General features: G+C 39.1%; 1 protein-coding gene across 1 annotated transcript in view; it reads right to left on the reverse strand.

The window, feature by feature from the left end:
- LOC101848327 overlaps positions 1-11496 on the reverse strand; it is a 78376-nt gene extending 66880 nt beyond the window's left edge. Inside the window, exon 1 of the mRNA XM_005089315.3 lies at positions 11312-11496. The gene's annotated coding sequence lies outside the window, so the exon portion shown is untranslated. The remainder of the gene's footprint in view (positions 1-11311) is intronic.
- Between the last annotated feature and the right edge of the window lie 3437 nt (positions 11497-14933).

Consider the following 14933-nt stretch of genomic DNA (forward strand, 5'->3'; position numbering starts at 1 on the left):
ACCCCCCCCCCCCCTCATAAAAAAAGAAAAAAAGAAATATTTCAAACTAACTGCGTTGGTTCAGAGAAAAATATGCGCGACTCTCGTGCCAAAGTTTTATAATCAGCACCCACATTTGCCACCTTAAAAACGTAACGTTTTTCGTACCACCCATCATTATTAGGAGTGTCCAAAAGAGGGGAAGGGGATAAAAATAACACCTTTCACTATCAAGACGATCCCGCCTCCCGCCAAAACTACCAAATGCTTGGTCTACCAAATAATACCGCCAATTTTGACGAGCACTGGCGTAGCCTGACAATGTTGGCCTGCTAAACAAAACTATTATCTAATCTCTTGCCAAACGGGGGAACCTCTTTTATTAAGTTTTAGTAGAGGTTTTACGGCGCTCGCAACTGCATAAGGTCATTATGAGCGCCGGGGGAACCTCACTGTTCACTTCAAATTATGACTGAAATAAGCTACACCCGAAAAGGCCAATCGGGTATATTGACGGGGTGGGGGGGGGGGGGGATGTTCTGTACGCAAGCGGCCGAGCAGGCCTGGTGAGTGAATTTTCTGGAAGCTCATAGAAGAGGGATTACACATGGGGACAGATATGTTTTCATTCTATTTCTATAGACCGGATTGTTTGAAAACAGATCGTCAAAGTGTTGTTTTTTTCTAATATTTGTTTAACTTTGAACAAATTATCTATTTGAAAGTGTCTCTGGAACCCTTCAAAACTAAGATGGCCTAGTGGTTAGGTTCTCGGACTCGCAACCGTAAGGTCGTGGGTTCGAATCCCGTCAGGGACCCGACGTTGTGTCCTTGGGAAAGGCACTTTACACGAATTTTCCTCACTTCACCCATCTGGGAATGGGTACCCGGCTACAGACAGCGAAATATCTTGTCAGTTTGTTAGTGTTTGAGCGCTTAATCAGCTGCTTGTACTGTATGCTTCCCGGTAAGCTGAGAATGTTTCGGATTGTTCTATGGTCTGCTGGGGTAATACTATAGTGTAAAGCGCACAGAGTCTGCTGTTGAGCGGGGATATCCTCTATACAAATGCTATTTATTATTATTATTATTTCTTCTCTGCAATGAACATGTCTGTCCTCTGCTTGATTTTCGTTTGCGCAAACAGCACTAAATGTGTCATGACGCGGTGGAATCAGGCGCTTGTCAATTTCTGGACGTATGTAGTTATTGGTATTATCTTCAACTTTTTTTTTTGGAATGAAAAAAATGTCCAATTATCTTGAATATGCGCAAGATAACATTTGCGATTTCAAGTCTTTGTGACCTTGTTGTCACAGGTAAAATTAGCCATTATGGCCTCCAAATTTAAGTGACTTCTAAAGCTGGAGTGTCCTTGGCCGCTGCAAATTTACCTTTGTGTGCCTTTGGTCAGTGTTTTCTTTTAGTAAAATCCAAAAAGAAATGTCTTTTTACACACAAGTTGTTGATTTTAAAAAACCCAAACAAAGAGACAAATAGACAAAAAATTGCGCCACCCGCACAGAAATGTCTGTTTCTTCGATTTGATTATTTTAGCGAGCACCTGAATTAACCAAGATGGCTTACGAAAGTGTCTGAAATTCTCCCACATGAATTGCCTATACGTGTTAACTTAGACCATGGCCACAGATGATAAAACAGCGAAACAAGTAGACGGTACTCAAATATCTAATATTATAACCATGAAAGCTTAGAAGGTATCGAGACGAACTGTTCTTAATATTTTACTGAGATGCAATAGTCTGTATTATTTTTCTGTGCAAAGTACATTTGACACGTGAGAAATTAGCTTTCCTTTCAAATTATCTGGAAAGTATTGTGTTTCTAAATGAAATAAACAATCATCATTACTTAACCTCAGTGTAATAATATATATATTTGTGGCTTTGTGTTTAAATCAGACACATGTCTAAATATTTTTTTTTTGATCGAATAAACCACATTGTTCCGCTTCAAGGGCATTTTAATCCATTTTTCTAAAACTTTTACCTCAACACCACAATATTATATGTCTATTTAAGGACGCATTTCTGTGTGGATTTTACAGAAAACGTTGATAAAAGACACACACAATGTAACTTTGCAGTTCCCAAGGAAACTCAAGCTTTGAAGTCACACAACTTTGGTGGCCATTTTTCGTTAATTTTACATTCGATAACAGATGGCCCCCGCCTCCTTCAGTTACAAAAAAAGTTCGCTACTTCAATTCAAGGTGTACGGGTGTTTTTTCACTAGAATTAAGACAAACAAACAAGCTTTAAGTTTATATCAATAACTCCTTATGTCCAAAAAACTGACGGGCACCTGATTCCACCGTATCATTGCACAATGTAGTTTCATCATCTCTTGAGATGACTGGACTGTCAAATGATTTTTGCCTAAAACATGATAGCCCAAGAAAAATTAGATTGGTCTTGTGTTTTTAGATATCAAAACAGTAAATCAAAGACACAGCCTTGGTTTTAACTTCGGGTGAGCATCATATCTAAACCTATCATTCTGTCGAAAGGTAATGTGAAATGTATTACAATCGTATTTCTCCTCTCTTGTTTTAATTTACCAGACCATTTGATCTATAGTAATATAGATTTCTCAGCCACGATCTGGCAGTCAACGCTGCCTTTTTCACTTTTCAAAAAGTATAAGAGCTCCCGCTCTCACTCGCGCTCTGTCTCTCTATTCTCCTTCCAGATTTTAAAATTTCCATCATACTTTGGAGGGGATGATTCTTGCAGTGGCATAGTTTCTGTTGTAACAGTTGAGTTATCATCAAGTGCTTTTTGACGATGCATGTCGATCTTTGCGGCTTATTTTTTTGTGAATAAAACTTTCACCTTTTTCCCCAGGACGTTGTTTCTGGCTGAGACGTTTGAACGCTCTGAAACATGGCAGGCAAACAGTAATGTGTTCAACTATGTAGCGAGTCCCTAATAATATTGTAATTTTTAAAGATTATGAATAATTGAAAATGGTTTACTCTCCCATGGACACAACTTGTCGGCAAACCCCTTAAAGCATCAACTGCCACAGAGCGATGTATCCGTACTGAGTTCGATCGGTAACCTATTTTTCCTATACGCTATTGGTTCAGTGCTATTGTATGTAATGCTTTTTCACAGCTTTTTTTTTTCAAGTTCTTAATTTTTCTCTGCTTTTCTTTTTTTCATGGGACAAGGGAACAGCGATTGTGCTAAGCAAACAGCTCATCTTGATGGTACTGATCAGGGTGTCCATGCCCAATGTTCTTGTCATTTTTGTCATGTTATTGCTGCTCTGACAAACTGAGTTAGAGTGATGATTGAAAATTGACTCTAAATAGGCGTGATAAGCTTGGGACTGCACTAAAAGCATTTTAAAACAAACTATTTTCCTTTTGACTATAGGCATTGTCTTTATTGCTTCTTTGTCTTGATACATCGAAGAGGTCTCCTGGTATTTTTAATCGCTGCTGTGTTGTTTAGCTTGGTCTATTTATTCCTGTCCCTATGCGCAGTGATTCACAAAAGCGACTACAATATAGATAAAGAAATTATCGAACGTACAGAATTGAGCAGATTGGTAAAGAAAATACCGAGAAATAGAGACATAGAGAAGAGGAGGGAAAGGAACGAATAAATAATAGAAAAAGGCAAGGAACATAAAACAAATACAATACTAAATGCCAAAAGAAAATCTCAAGCATGTGAGATACAACAGATGACGTAACCTCACATAGAGAAGAAATACTAAGTGTATGTGTAAAGTTTTTCTGACAATTCTACGGCAAACATTAGTGACAACGCCAAAAACAGTAATGGAAAAAAGACAAAACATCAAAAAGGTGCCCCACTTTACAAAAAAGGATATATGAAAAGTCTATGAAAACCACGAACATGTGAAAGTGCCTGGTTTATTGTCTGATACGTGCAAATTGTGAACAATCGTATTCCAGAAACTGGTGGTCAAATAAATGTTAGATCAAATAAATGAATCATAGACAAATACGAGAGAAAACAGGACAGAGGTCCTTCAATTTACACTAAGACTAAAATGAAAATGGGCTAGCCACATCCGCAGAGTGAAAGACAACAGAAGGACAAAAAATGTACTGAGTGGAGACCAAAGGCAGGGGGAAAAAACAAGGAAAAAATTAGAAAGAAAATGGCAAAGTAAATTCTATAATATCTGACACATTAATATTTCATGTATATTAAGAGTCGGCCGAGATATGGTCACGCAAATTTGACTTTTAAAAAACAGACTTGGCGAAATGTGTATGAATTTTTTTTTTTATAACCCGTTGAAGTGTATTCGCTCATGCTCATGTATTGAGATGCATCAAAATGGACATACATTACACATCACATGACTGGAGAATTTTGTCTCTAATGTCTCTCATGAAAGATTAATTTTGCTTTCTTGGCTAAGTATAGTTGAATATAGCTTACTGACAATGATTTTTCAATTAAATGTTTCAAACTGCTTTCTTCCACAGTCTACCTTTCATCAATATGGGAAGCTTAAGGTGGATTTTATCCGGTTACGTCAGTCTTGTCCTAGCCTCCACCTGGAGGGTTGCACAGCAAACTGCTATGCTTTGCTCTTCTATGGGTTGCTTTGCACCACCAGTTGAGCTTTCCAAATGCGATTGCACTCCCTTCTGCTACGTGCACCACACATGTTGCGCTGACATCGACGTCTACTGTCCTGACAGTTTTAAAGTTTCCAGGGTGTGGTTCTCCACGACTGAACTGAAAGCACCCGCAGCAGAATGTCCACAGTCTGTATTGGTCAAAACCATAACAAAATGCCCGACGCATATGCAGGACGTCTTCTCTAACACTAGCAAGGGCAATCAGATCACAGTTGGACTGTCCCAGAGGCCAATACCTGTGTTAGATGTATGGACTGGTCTTGTTTATCTTGATGACAGGGTGTTCTCTTGCTACAGAAATAACTATTCTCGACCTGTGCACTTTACTGAAAACTTTGTTGATTTTTACTCAATGCCAACTGAGTCACCGCAGCTTTTGCAAAATCAACTGATCGAACCCAGGGTAGTATTTCGTTCTCCATTTGAGGACACCAGACTTCGAAGCTGCCCTGTCGAAGGTTTCGGTCGTTGGCAGCCGGATGTTGACTTTGCCTTTACTGTAAATGTCAACCCGAAGGAATATACAATAATAAGCAAGTACGACCCAAAGTTCAAAGAACAGACGTTTCGAAAAAGGATTTGCAATGTCACTTCCGGCGTATGCTTTGATAAGGAGTGTTACAGCTTCGCGGCTCGGTATAAAGGAATTTGTCGAAATTACTGGAATGTCTCGATTTACTTCCCACATTTGTCAACAATGCATTCCACTCCCAGCAATCTGCAGACAGTAAAAGACCTTCTGGAATGTATACTCACAGAGTACGGGCTTATCTTTCAAATGGAAGTTTTGAGCATGGTCTCGAAAGTCAGGATTTTGCTTGATGACTTTACCTTCCGAAAAGACCAAGATACAATTAACGCAGCACCCAGTCAGACAACTTATATTCAAATCGATACGAAATTGTATTTCTACGGAAATCAAACACAATTCCAAAAGGACACAAAAGCTTTGGTTTTCTGGAGTCTCTTTTATTTGTACTTTCCAGAGCAATATTCCAGCAACCTAAACCATAGCTATGATAGCTATAACACCACTGTAAAGGCAAACCGATCAGAGGTGACGTCAGCTTTCCCGTTAGAATCTTTTCTTGAGCCGGTGATGACGAACACGTCCGGACAGGTTGCCCCACACGTCTGTTTTGCTTACGATTCGGTCAAGGAATGTTACTTCAGCTCGTCTCTTGAACTTCCGGATTCAGACAAGCTCCCCGTGTGTCTCACAGAGGTCTTAATTGAACAACTTTTAAATATCACGAACAGCCCGGGCCTTCAGTTCAGCATTTTGAATTTATATTTCGTCTATATCATGTGGGCCATTTTGACTATGTTTTAGTTATATTTAGTCCCTACAGGGCACTAAATATGCTTATTGTTCTAATATTACTTCTATCGGTAATAATTATTATTCGTCTTAAAAAGATATGTTTCTGTTTTCTTATGAAAGATTTTTAAAAAATCATTTTAGGTTCTGTAACTCAACACGATCGCAATGAAAGAGGACTGTCCATGAAACATTACTAATTCACAAATGTATACTTGTCATAACGATGAACTGTTACTTTTTATGGTACATTCATATGCATGCTTGACGGTGAGACTGGGGAAATAGCGAGTGAAAATTAGAGAGAGAGAGAGAGAGAGAGAGAGAGAGAGAGAGAGAGAGAGAGAGAGAGAGAGAGAGAGAACGAAAGAGAGAGAGATATTGAGAGAGATAGAGAGAGAGAAAGTGAGTGAGAGAGAAAGAGAGAAAGAAAGGGAGAGAACAAAAATGAAATGTTATTCTGTCTACAGAGAACGAACATTTCACTATATCTGTATCCATTCAATATTCAGTTTTAGTGTGACCGTTAGTAAGTTTTTGTTGTATTGTAAATTTTAGTTCACGCATTTCCAGGCTCAGTACATGACTAATTTTGTTACAGAATTTGTTTTCCTTGCATACACATACCTAAATATTGTGTTTTAAGGTGTGCAAACCTGTCCAGTAATTTCAAAATGTGACATCTCTATGAGCGTGAGGCGCTTGGACCTTTTTTTTTTAGAAAATGGAAATACACAGCATAACGTTATTTATTACTATTTATCATCATCAACCTAGTACCGATTCCTTCCAAAATCTTCTTAAGCAGTTCTCTTTTTAGAACATAAGAGTATGTTAATTTCTCTTGTTTGCGTCTTCAATAAAACCAAACGCCCCCCTTGACTCAAAGAAAGCATCCTTAATTAAATGTTTTGAGAACACCGGAGTCAAGATTGGCCAATCAGACGTGGGGCTGGAGACTAATAAATTGTTTAAAAAATAAGAAGAACCCGACCAAGTTTTAGTAACGGCAGTTGGAATAGAAACAGGTCATACAAGTGCCGAAGATTACGTGTGAATAGAGGGTATCGTACAAAGTATAGAAAGAGGAGACTTCAGTACGATAGATGTTAGACAAGAAAGATGGAGCAAACCACAACAGATTACCCGCCTACCACCCACAAAAATGCATGCGACCTGCTAGGACACAGGAACAAGTGGACATACGAAATTATTGGGAGGAGAGAAAAAGTAAAATTTGAACCCTGCTGGGTGAAAACCCGAACTTCTGTATGTAAGCAAAGGTCAGAATCAACTGTGTAAAGCAAGCCTTTGTATGTGCAGTTTTGTGAATTTTCTCTTTGGGATCAAGTCAGTTCACACAAATTGTCAGCCTTTGTATGTGCAGTTTTGTGAATTTTCTCTTTGGGATCAAGTCAGTTCACACAAATTGTCAGTTTTAAATGATAAAGAGAGAGAGAGAGAGAGAGAGAGAGAGAGAGAGAGAGAGAGAGAGAGAGGGAGAAGAGAGAGGGGAGACACAAAAGAGAAAAAGAGAGAGAGAGAGAGAAAGAGAGAGATAGAGGGAGAAGAGAGAGGGGAGACACAAAAGAGAAAAAGAAAGAGAGAAAGTGTATGTGAGTAAAATATGATGTGTGTACGTGCGGCGTTTCTTATGAGTCTGCATGCTGTACTCGACCCACAAAGAAGGAGTAATGAAGATTTCCAAACGTGTCTCCTCTGACTGTATTGTACAACTACGAGGTAGATTGTCGTGTGATTCCGACGTCTGTGGTGTAGCAGTAAGGCGCTCCTGGGTGCTGCACATAGATGACGTCGGTTCGAGTCCTGTGTTGGGATGTGCTGTGTCGATTATCTCGTCTGTTCGTTCTGACGTTAGACTAATGTCTTAAACTAGCTGGGTACCCCGTTCAAAGAACAGAATCAAAAGAATCGATCGTCAAGTCATTGTGGGTTCAGTGCTCACTCCTTGTGAATGGAAACCTCACTTGCTTACAATGGCGTCTTAGAAGACGGACTTTACCAAGATTAGATCTAAACGAAACTAATGAAAAACTAAAAATCAAACTACAGTGACCTCAGACTTTTTAATACAATGTGCACTCTTTAAATGATTCTAAACCACTGCTAATTTTTCCAATTTCGAAACCAAAGTGAACAAATTTCACAAAAATTATAACTTAAATACAGTGATAACATTGAGGGATACCAAAGATCGTGTATAACAAATTTCACAAAAATTATAACAAGCCCTTCTTTGGACTCAACACATTCTAACGCGTTGTTCGAAATGTCCAATGGCACCCAAACAAAAGGCCCTGCAAACCCATGAGTGTTTAAAGCCACATACACTGTACATATTCAGTATGAAGTGGCTTCTAGAGACAATAGGGAGTGCGGTGCCCAATAGACAGCATTTTTGGAGTCAACATATCCCGCAGGGTGAAAATGGACTTTGCGCTAAACCAAATGTCATTGAGGAAATGATCCAACTTTTCAAGACAATCGCGGAATCATGAACATATTGCCATACTCTGATCCCTGTCAAATCGGCCTAGCAAAGATGAAAATTGTACAGTCGTAAATTAAGAAGTGCTCTGAGAATGCAGACTGTTAAGGTTTTAAGAAAGTCCTAGCTGCAGATCGTCTACGGATAGACATCTCATGGGACTCGACTACTGCAATCTGCACCCTGGTGACGTTTAAAGGGCTGTGCTTAGTGTGTGTTCGACCTGAAGTGATCATTTTTTAGGAAACTTTTTGTTCAGATTCGCTATAGATCCAAACTGATGGAACTTCTCTACTCATGACACAAAAGGTATTGAGGGCACCAAAGCATTCTTTCCATGCCGTGCGCAGAACTTACAAAATGTCAGGGATGGGGAGTTTGTGGAGATGTAAATGTTCAATACAAAAAGCTCACTACTCTTCACTTAACTTAACCATGATCTCAGCAAACAAACGAAATTTGGGGAAAATTAATATAATATCTGTAGATGTCTGTTGACTTGTTAAACTGCTGCTACTTGCAATATGGCACGATTGTAGTAATCTTTAGTGGTAGGCCTGATGCAAACTGGTGCGTCATGCTTCGAAAATGAGGACAATATTGTAATGGGTTGGGTTTTTTAATGAGCCATATGGAGCAAAACCATTCAATGGACTTATCTAAAAAGAATATCAGACAAATTCCTTTTGGCTTTCAAATAAATATTCAAATCTGAAACGCAAGCTAAAGAATGGAGGAAGATATTTACAAAACAAGTTGTAGAGCTTTTTTGGGGATCACCCTGTAGTTCACTCCTCTCTCTGAACCAAAAAAAGTGTCGTCAAAATTCGGTGGCACCCTCTTCGAAAAAGGGCGGACTATGCGAACAGAGTTACCCTACTTGTGTGAAAATCAATGAAAGTGAAAGTCACAAAACTGTGCTATTCCTATTCTTCTTCTGGAGAAACGAAAGAGATCTTCAAGACAAAGATTACAGCGCCATCTGAACCAATGTGCGACTTCCGCGGACACTTTTTTGGCTGAGTAAACTATCTTGTTATGTACGATCTTTGGAGGTACGGTAATATTCCTGAGAAGTATTAAATTCCCTGCTTTTGTTATTGGCTGTCATGTTATTTGGTGGCGTCGTGCCGTTGTGAGTTCGAGCCCCAGTCCTCACGTTATGTCAGTAGGAAAGGTACCGTAGACGAATTTTCCTCACTTTACCCAGGTGTGAATGAGCACCCGGCCATGGACAGCGAAAGATCTTTTCAGTATATTAGTGTTTTAGTACCCACAAATGGCAGCTTGCACTGTACGATTCCCAGGACTTTGAGAATGTTTCAGAATGCTGGGGTAATAATATAGAAAGTAAAGCACATAGAGCTAGCTCTCTCTCTCTCAATCTCTCTCTCTCTCTCTCTCTCTCTCTCTCTCTCTCTCTCTCTCTCTCTCTCTCTCACTCTCTCTCTCTTCCTTTCTTTGAGTTCTCTCCCGCATGTCACTCATTTGCAATCCCTCATCAAACATAAACCCACTTCTTTCTTGATTTACCTCCTCCCCTCCTCCCTCTTTCCATCACTGATGTGGTGGGCCTCATCGTGAGTAGTCTTTATTGTTGCTCCAAACTCAATCATTAACACAGATAAGAAGGGTGCATCTCTTTTATCCCTGAATTCCTTTTCAACAAAACACGTCTCACCGCATACCTTTTGCTTTCAAAGTATATCTTTTGTTCTAGTTTAATGTATTCACTGTGGACCCAGTTCTCCTGGTATGCCCTTTTTATCAAACACAGAAAGAACTCACTAGCAAGGTTACCAAGATACGGTTTTTGTAATGACGTTTATTTCTATGGTCGCCTAAACACATACATTCTACTGAAGAGGCTGAGACGCCTTCCAGAACAAGATGAATGTTCAACTGTTAGTTGTATTGAGGGAGTCAAGAGAGCCCTGAAGAATCGTGACATCCCATTTGATAGAGCCGTAGAGTTGGCTTACTAAAGAAAACTGCAGCAGAGGACGAAAAAATAAAAGTAGGTACAAGCAAACGAAATAATGTAATTGCATTTCTATAGCGCACATCCACACTCTATAGCATGCACTATGCACTTTATATATTATATAAATATATTTATTCTAGAGGACCCTAAAACACTAAAACACTCTGAAAGTGAAAGATTCTCATCTCCCCGGAAGCATGCAGTGCAAACTTCAGATTGCACGCGCTCAAATACCAACAAACTGACCGGATCTTTCGCTGTCTCTAGCCGGGTACCCATTCCCGCCTGGGTGAAGAGAGAAAATCCGTTTAAAGTGCCTTCCCAAAGACATAACGTTGGGCTTGTGGCAGAATTCGAAACCACGACCTTATGATTGCGAGTCTAAGAGCCAAACTACAAGGCTGCCGATTTATTTAATACAAATTTCTTGATGTACGTTATCAATACGTTTTGTGTTTTTAAAAAAAACATATTGGAGCTTTACTGGGAAGCAATTTTAATTAATATCTTTAGTCAAATAATAGGGTAAATGATATCTGGATAAGGTAAAAGAAATACAATGTATTCAAATGAATTATCAGCACTTGACTGAGAAGAAACTAATTACTGTGGATGGTTGGCAGGTGCTCTGATGTGGTTTGCTCTTTCTTTTCTATTAAACAGTTGTAGTCCTTTTTTTGTCTATGTTACTCTCTTGTAACACATAATCTATTCTTCGGCACTTATATGACCTTATTATATTGCAAGTGCCGTACAACTCTTACTATAACTAAAACGAAAAATAATTAATTACAATGAAATATTACGTAAAACAGTACGTTCAACGAACTCTGTACGAGGTACCCCTAAAGCCCAATGTCTTACCTTCAACACTGACAGGACACAACAGAAAGTTTCCCATTGACGTGACACATAATCTCCACAGACACCCTAGCCCACCGACCAGATAACATGCCACAGTTTTAGGCAACTTGGGTAACCCACCAGCGCACGCACGCACACACACACATACAAAGCAGAACGAACGAGTCCACCGGACGTGGTGGTGGTGGTTGTCTGCTAGCCAGACTGCGCGCGCACTCACGGGAAGCGGCCGGAAGACAGTGTTGGGTTATTCCCCTTCCCCACTCGCCGTACCTCAAATAATGGTGTCCTTGGTCTCTGGTCCCCAGACGGGAGGCTTTGTGAAAAGCACGACACGAAATGAAATAAAATTTCAGTCCCCCTCTGCTATTGCTGCTATTACTGGAAGGGGAGTTGTCCCAGGATGCTCGCCTACTTCTTGTGTTCGTTCTTTTCCTCATGGGCTTTCTTTCTCTCTCTCTCTCTCTCTCTCTCTCTCTCTCTCTCTCTCTCTCTCTCTCTCTCTCTCTCTCTCTCTTTCTTTCTTTCTTTCTTTGTCTTACTCTCTCTCTTACACCATCTCTCTTTTACTCTCCCTTCTACTCTCTGTTACTCTATTTCTTTCTCTCTTTCTATCTCATTCTCTTTTCCGCTTCTCCTTTCTATCTCTTTCTCACTGTCTCTTTTGCTCTTCCCTGTCTCTCCCTCCATTTCTCACCCCTCCCCTCTCCCTCCCTCTCCTTTCTCAATCCCCCCATCTCTCTCTCTCTCTCTCTCTTTCTCACTCACTCTCTCTCTCTCTCTCTCTCCCTCTCTCTCTCTCTCTCTCTCTCTCTCTCTCTCTTTTTGTGTGGTTTTAGTGGGGGGGGGGGTTGTTTCCTGTGTTTTTTGTTGTTTTCTGTTACTCTGTTGTTGTCTTTGCGTGTAACGACAGCTGGCGGAAGTTCATCGGGACTGGGTTTGCTGAGAAGCCTTGATGAAGCTAATTACCTCACCACAGTGTGTGCGTGGGTGACGCCCCCTAGCAACGTTTTCCTTTTTATTTTCTAGCCTGATAACATTTTATTAATTATCCGCTTCCTCGAAGAAAGCTTAAGTAAAGTTTGATTAAAACCCCTAAAAAAATAGAACTGACTTGATATTTTTCGAACAGGAAAATGATTTTCTTATATTTACAAGTCTGACGTCTCCCTGGTTGAATTACGATATTTGTTCCAAGCTTTGTTGAAAGAAAAGAGATGATGACAGTACTATTGCCCTTTAAACTGGTCCTCTTCTTTCCGGCACTGGGTATGTGGATAAAACAAATTGTAGAAGTATTACGACAACATGCACTAATAATAATGATAATAATAATAATAATAATAATAATAATAATAATAATAATAATAATAATAATAATAATAATAATAATAATAATAATAATAATAATAAAAATTATAATAATTATAATAATAATAAAGCCAGCTTTATAAACCAAACACAAAAGCAACTCCCTATCTACCTAAATCTCTCTCCCTCTTTGTCCTCCCATACCTCTCTCTTCGCCCATCTTTCTATCTATCTATCTATCTATCTATCTATCTATCTATCTATCTATCTATCTATCTATCAATCTATTTATTTGTCTGTCTATCTATCTATCTATCTATCTATCTATCTATCTATCAGTCTGTCTGTCTGTCTATATCAATATATCTATCTATCTATCTATCTATCTATCTATCTATCAGTCTATCGATAAATCTATCCATCTATCTATCTGTCTGTCTGTCTATCTATTTTTCAGTCTATCGATGAATCTCTCTATCGATCTGTCTGTCTCACTCATTTCTACCCCCCCCCCTCCTTCCCTTTCTGTCTAGTTAATTCTTTTTTCCTTTTCCTTCTCCTCTCCTAATCCCATCGCTGTTTCCTCTCTGTTCATATGCCAATAATCACTACAAAGCTTCTCGTTAAACGAAACTTCAAAAGGCGCAACAGCAAATTAATTTCCCTTCAAAAGGTCTCATCTCGTCACCAATCACATCGCCTCATAAGAGCTTCTATTTTCAATTTCACACACGACATTTCACCATGATCTGGATAGCACTTATATGAGCTCACTTCACAGGCAACTACATTTTCAACGAGGTTTTTGATCTTAGAGTTACGAGACCAGGTATAAAAGAACAGAGAAAGCAAGAATGACAAGGCTTTCGTCTGTTCAAATGTTGTTTAGTCTTTCTCCTTTCAAGATTTGTTATGATCACAAGGGTTTTTTCCTATTGATATCAAGTGTGATAAGTAAACAATTTCCACTTTTTCATGACCATTTAGTCTGAATTTTGACAGTATTTTTTTAATGTAGAAGTTTTCACGGCCCAATCAACACAATTTAGATCATGTAGGTGGCTAGCTTCGACCGGACCAACCCGAACAGAGAGGGATACAACGTCCTAGTAGAAAGACAGAGGTACTTGGTAAAAATTATTCCCTCAGTTATTTTAATAAACACATATGTGAGGCAGCGTGGTGGAATCAGGCTCTCGTCAAAATAATCAAAGTGAAGAAACTGGCATTTTTCCGCAGGTTTGTGAATTTTTATCAAATTTTTTTTTTTTGGCTCAACACCTTTCATGCCCATGAAAGAACTCATTTCCATGAGGGTTTTTCTTAAACACGTTAATTAAAGGCACAAAAAATGTAAACTTTCAGTTACCACGGACTCTTAAGCTAAGGAAGTCACTAATCTTTGGCGGGCATTTTCTCACTTATTTTACCTCTGAAAACAGGTGACCTCCACCTCCTTCATTCGCAAATATCTCGACTTGTATGCAAGATAAATAGATATTTTTTTCATCCAAATAAGGACAAGTGAACACATTTAAGATGATACCAATAACTCTAATGCCCAAAAATTGACGAGAGCCTGATTCCACCACGCTGCCTCACATAATAGTATGAACAAAGGGATAGACTAAAATGTTGGATACAATATAAAAAACATAAACCCCCAAAACACCAAAAACTGAAAAGATAAAGAAATACATAATATTTCACACAGCATAGTAACTGCCAGATTAGTAGTAATAGTTGTTGTTGTCGTTGTTGTAGTTGTTGTTATTGTTATTGTTGCTGTCAATGGTGTTGATGCTGTTATTATTGTTGTTGTTGTTACGGTTGTTTTTGTCGTTGTTGCTGTGGCTGCAGTTCCTGAGTTGAACTTCGCACTACACACGACTCTGGTCGTTTCTCCAAAGACGAAGGGTTTGGTCTTCCATCAGAGCAATAAGAAAAATCGTCAAGACAAGACGAAAAAGGACTATTATATTCTCATTTAGATTCGGACTTCAAACATACCCATGCCATGAAAGCCCTTAATCCATATCCGAAAACCGGCGTTAAGCTAAAATCTATTATCTTTTCACTGTTTTAAAAGATTTCCTTACATTGTCAGCAACAATTACTTCAATGTACGCGTTTCCCAAATGAGAAGGACCAACGAACTAAACTGGAATCTGCTTTTAATCTTTGCCGGAAAACGTAAGCACGCGTATTCGATAGCCCAGCTAGCGTTATGGCCACCCATTCACAAAGATGAGAGCTTTCCCTGGTACAGGAAACACTCTGCTTTCCCAGAAGTTCCAAACTGCACTTCAGA

This window comes from Aplysia californica, unplaced genomic scaffold (genome assembly GCF_000002075.1).
Source record: "Aplysia californica isolate F4 #8 unplaced genomic scaffold, AplCal3.0 scaffold00005, whole genome shotgun sequence".
In the NCBI taxonomy this organism is placed as follows: Eukaryota; Metazoa; Mollusca; class Gastropoda; order Aplysiida; family Aplysiidae; genus Aplysia; species Aplysia californica.